Source organism: Xiphophorus hellerii, chromosome 3, assembly GCF_003331165.1.
Source record: "Xiphophorus hellerii strain 12219 chromosome 3, Xiphophorus_hellerii-4.1, whole genome shotgun sequence".
NCBI lineage: Eukaryota > Metazoa > Chordata > Actinopteri > Cyprinodontiformes > Poeciliidae > Xiphophorus > Xiphophorus hellerii.
The window spans coordinates 3,590,501-3,595,640 of record NC_045674.1 but is presented as its reverse complement, the minus strand read 5'-3'; positions in this window follow the sequence as shown (position 1 = coordinate 3,595,640).

The following is a 5,140-nucleotide window of genomic DNA, read 5'->3' as shown; positions in this document are numbered from 1 at the left end:
TTAGTGCTGTACCTTGAATACCAACAAGTGACTTCAGATGGGTCAAAAGGTTGCTGTGAGCCACAGTGTCAAAGGTAGCAGACAAATCCAAAAGTACTGCTGATTTTCCTGCATCAACAGTTAAAAGGTAATTCAAAACTTTTAAAGGGACACTGTCATTGCTGTGCCGCATTTTAAAACCAAGCTGAAATTTTTCACCAATTTCATTTAGGTCAAGATAAGCATGCAGTTGGACATAAGCAACCTTCTCTAAAACTTTAGACCATCCATCCATCCATCCATCCATCTTCTTCCGCTTATCCGAGGTCGGGTCGCGGGGGTAGCAGCTTCAGAAGGGAGGCCCAGACTTCCCTCTCCCCAGCCACTTCTTCTAGCTCCTCCGGGGGAATCCCGAGGCGTTCCCAGGCCAGCCGAGAGACATAGTCCCTCCAGCGTGTCCTGGGTCTTCCCCGGGGCCTCCTCCCGGTGGGACGTGCCCGGAACACCTCACCAGGGAGGCGTCTAGGAGGCATCCTGACCAGATGCCCGAGCCACCTCAACTGGCTCCTCTCGATGTGAAGGAGCAGCGGCTCTACTCTGAGTCCCTCCCGGATGACTGAGCTTCTCACCCTATCTCTAAGGGAGAGCCCAGCCACCCTACGGAGAAAACCCATTTCGGCCGCTTGTATCCGCGATCTCGTTCTTTCGGTCATGACCCAAAGCTCATGACCATAGATGAGGGTGGGAACGTAGATCGACCGGTAAATCGAGAGCTTCGCTTTTTGGCTCAGCTCTCTCTTCACCACGACGGACCGGTACAGCGCCCGCTTGACAGCAGACGCTGCGCCAATCCGCCTGTCGATCTCCCGCTCCCTTCTTCCCCCATTCGTGAACAAGATCCCGAGATACTTAAACTCCTCCACTTGGGGCAGGACACCCCCCCTGACCCGGAGAAGGCACTCTACCCTTTTCCGGCTCAAGACCATGGCCTCGGATTTGGAGGCACTGATCCTCATCCCGGCCGCGTCACACTCGGCTGCGAACCGCTCCAGCGAGAGCTGCAGATCACGATCTGATGAAGCCAAAAGGACCACATCGTCTGCAAAAAGCAGAGATGAGATCCTAAGGCCACCAAATCGGATCCCCTCAACACCTTGGCTGCGCCTAGAAATTCTGTCCATGAAAGTGATGAACAGAATCGGTGACAAAGGGCAGCCCTGGCGGAGTCCAACTCTCACCGGAAACGAGCCCGACTTACTGCCGGCAATGCGGACCAGACTCTGACACCGGTCATACAGGGACCTGACAGCCCGTATCAAAGGGCCCGGTACCCCATACTCCCGGAGAACCCCCCACAGGGCTCCCCGAGGGACACGGTCGAACGCCTTCTCCAGGTCCACAAAACACATGTAGACTGGTTGGGCGAACTCCCATGCACCCTCCAGGACCCTGCCGAGGGTGTAGAGCTGGTCCAGCGTTCCACGACCAGGACGAAAACCACACTGCTCTTCCTGAATCCGAGGTTCGACTATCCGACGGACCCTCCTCTCCAGGACCCCTGAATAGACCTTGCCAGGGAGGCTTAAGAGTGTGACCCCTCTATAATTGGAGCACACCCTCCGGTCCCCCTTTTTGAACAGGGGGACCACCACCCCAGTCTGCCAATCCAGGGGAACTGCCCCCGATGTCCATGCGACATTGCAGAGTCGCGTCAACCAACACAACCCTACAACATCCAGAGCCTTAAGGAACTCCGGGCGGATCTCATCCACCCCCGGGGCCTTGCCACCGAGGAGCTTTTTAACCACCTCGGCGACCTCGCCCCCAGAGATTGGAGAGCCCAACCCAGAGTCCCCAGGCTCCGCTTCCTCAGTGGAAGGCATGTTGGTGGGATTGAGGAGGTCTTCGAAGTACTCTGCCCACCGGCCCACAACGTCCCGAGTAGAGGTCAGCAGCACACCATCCCCACTATAAACAGTGTTGGTGCTGCACCGCTTCCCCCCCCTGAGACGCCGGATGGTGGACCAGAATCGCCTCGAAGCCGTACGGAAGTCTTTCTCCATGGCCTCTCCAAACTCCTCCCACGCCCGGGTTTTTGCCTCAGCAACCGCCCGAGCCGCATGCCGCTTCGCCCGCCGGTACCCATCAGCTGCTTCCGGAGTCCCACAGGCCAAAAAGGCCCGATAGGACTCCTTCTTCAGCCTGACGGCATCCCTCACCGAAGGTGTCCACCAGCGGGTTCGAGGGTTGCCGCCGCGACAGGCACCGACAACCTTGCGGCCACAGCTCCGATCGGCTGCCTCGACAATGGAGGCACGGAACACGGTCCACTCAGACTCCATGTCCCCCACCTCCCCCGGGACGTGTTCGAAGTTTTGCCGGAGATGGGAGTTAAAGCTCCGTCTCACAGGGGATTCCGCCAGACGTTCCCAGCAGACCCTCACAACACGTTTGGGCCTGCCAGGTCTGACCGGCTTTCGCCCCCACCACCGGAGCCAACTCACCACCAGGTAGTGGTCAGTGGACAGCTCCGCACCTCTCTTCACCCGAGTGTCCAAGACATACGGCCGCAGATCCAATGAAACGATGACAAAGTCGATCATCGAACTGCGGCCTAGGGTGTCCTGGTGCCAAGTGCACATATGGACACCCTTATGCTTGAACATGGTGTCCGTTATGGACAATCCATGGCGAGCACAGAAGTCCAGCAACAGAACACCGCTCGAGTTCAGGTCGGGCGGGCCGTTCCTCCCAACCACGCCCCTCCAGGTCTCACTGTCATTGCCCACGTGAGCGTTGAAGTCCCCCAGCAGAACAAGGGAGTCCCCAGGAGGAGCACTCTCCAGTACCCCCTCTAAGGACTCCAAAAAGGGTGGGTAATCTGAACTGTCGTTCGGCCCGTAAGCACAAACGACAGTCAGAACCCGTCCCCCCACCCGTAGGCGGAGGGATGCTACCCTCTCGTTCACCGGGGTAAACCCCAACGTACAGGCGCCGAGATGGGGAGCAACAAGTATGCCCACTCCTGCCCGACGCCTCTCACCTTGGGCAACTCCAGAGTGGAAGTATGTCCAGCCCCTCTCAAGGAGACTGGTTCCAGAACCAGAGCCGTGCGTCGAGGTGAGACCGACTATTTCTAGCCGGAACCTCTCGACCTCACGCACTAGCTCCGGCTCCTTCCCCACCAGAGAGGTGACATTCCACGTCCCAAGAGCCAGTTTCTGCAACCGAGGATCGGACCGCCAGGGTCCCCTCCCTCTGCTGCCACCCATCCCACACTGCACCCGACCCCTTTGGCCCCTCCCACGGGTGGTGGGCCCATGGGAGGGGGGGCCCATGTTTCCTCTTCGGGCTGAGCCCGGCCGGGCTCCATGGGTAAAAGCCCGGCCACCAGACGCTCGCCATCGTGCCCCCCCTCCAGGCCTGGCTCCAGAGTGGGGCCCCGGTGACCCGCATCCGGGCGAGGGAACACCAAGTCCAAAGTTTTCCTTCATCATTGGGGTCTTTGGGCTGCTCTTTGTCTTTAGACATAAATCACAATTTAGACACAATTTAGTTCTGAAGTTAGACAGCACATTTCAATCAAGTTTGCTCTTTTTAATGAATGGATGAACCACAGCATGTTTCAGGGACGTAGGAAAACATCCAGACGTCAGAGAAGCATTTATTATTTTGACAATACATGAACAGTCGAAGGCATCTTTCTGCTAGTTTTTTGAACTGTCATTGTTCAAAAAACGGGTGTAAACTTGAATTAATGGGAATAAATATCTTACATCAATACCATCAGTTCATTATGACAACTATGCCACAAATAATCGAGACACGTTTCACAGTTGTACTAGCTTTTTTGCGTGTTGTTACTCAGTTGTGTTCAAAGCAGTTGCAGTTTTTCATATCAGCCATTCTTTGTACAAGTTAGCGGAAACTCCCATGCCCTTGTCCTCAGTCATTTTCCTATCATTTCATAGTATAATTTTAATTCTGCAGTACAAGAGCTTCTTTGGAACTGACCACTTGTCAAACAGTTTATGCAAAGTAATAACAACTTTATCCAACTTCTTGTCAAGGTTTGTTTTATGAAAGAGCCATAGCACAGAAAGCCACTTAAACAAGACATACTTGAAGTTCAATAATAAAAAGAAATACAAAATGAGAATGGTAACAGCATATTGGACAGACAGGAAACTTTAGAATCTGGATTTGGAGATAGAAACTAACCGATGGAACAGAGAGACGTTGAAGCTTAAAATCAATAGTTTGTTAATAAAATAAGAAATATTGTTTCTTATTTATTCTTGTATATCTCTTTTATGCTGTTTCCAAATTTAGTTTAAAAATGTGTCACTCGCAAATAAAATATATATATATATATAATTTTTATTGCATGATCTTAATATTAACAATTTACAGCTTTAAAAAATGTCACTAAATGTTTAAGAAACAAGAAGTTTTTCCCACGAGAACATATGATATTAAATGTCTACCAATGTTGAACCTCTGGCTGCTTTCTAAAAATATTCCTACAAAGTAAAAAAAAAAAAAGAAGAAAACATAAAATAAACATGATATTGAATTTAGTACTTTTTTCAATACAGGTCAGCGATTCATGCATGCAACATCACCTCACAGCAAAAAAATCTTTGATCATATGAGCAAAATGTAAACATGAAAACTGGACATTAAAACATTAGAAGGTCATTAAAAGGTCAAACCAATTTTGACTGCTGTAATATAATGAATGCAAACCTACAGTAGTTCAAAACAATGCTGCATAATGCAATTAATGGCATAGACTAGAGGGCAAAGAGGCATGGTTAGTGTTCAAGGTGATAATAGCAAAGGCACAATACACCTTTGGTATTGTGCATGATTGTGACCTGTGATGACCCTGTTGCCAGTGGCAATACAAAAATGATTCTGCAGCTAAGGTCTCTGCACAGCAGAAGAAGAGGGTTTGGCTCTAAAAAATGGGGTTTGGATCGGACCGAATAACAAGCCCTACCTCCGACAACATGCATTTACTTATTTTTTAGTGGACAAGAAATGGGTGCATACTACATTACATGAAAACTCATGGACAGACCATACAACCATTCATTCACACACTAACTCCAAATAGCAGTTTTACTGTGGTCACTTATTCTAACGTGCCTGTTTT